Raw genomic sequence first — 218 nt, 5'->3', positions numbered from 1 at the left:
AGGGAAGGTTTATAATGATTAACTGTTGTTCCTTTGTTCCTAGGTAAGACAGGCAATTACCTCATTTAATCAGGATTATTACAAAGACATTAGGAATTATATAATAACTGTCATAGGATTTAATGCTAATGTATGGTGAGTATTTCGTAACTAAATTGAAGACAGTAATGCTATTGCAGCAAAATCTTTGAGTAATTGAGTGATTTGTGAATTCGTTC

The sequence above is a fragment of the Penaeus monodon genome, chromosome 23 (genome assembly GCF_015228065.2).
Source record: "Penaeus monodon isolate SGIC_2016 chromosome 23, NSTDA_Pmon_1, whole genome shotgun sequence".
Classification (NCBI taxonomy): Eukaryota; Metazoa; Arthropoda; class Malacostraca; order Decapoda; family Penaeidae; genus Penaeus; species Penaeus monodon.
The sequence above is the reverse complement of the archived record's forward strand: the minus strand, read 5'-3'. Positions refer to the sequence as shown.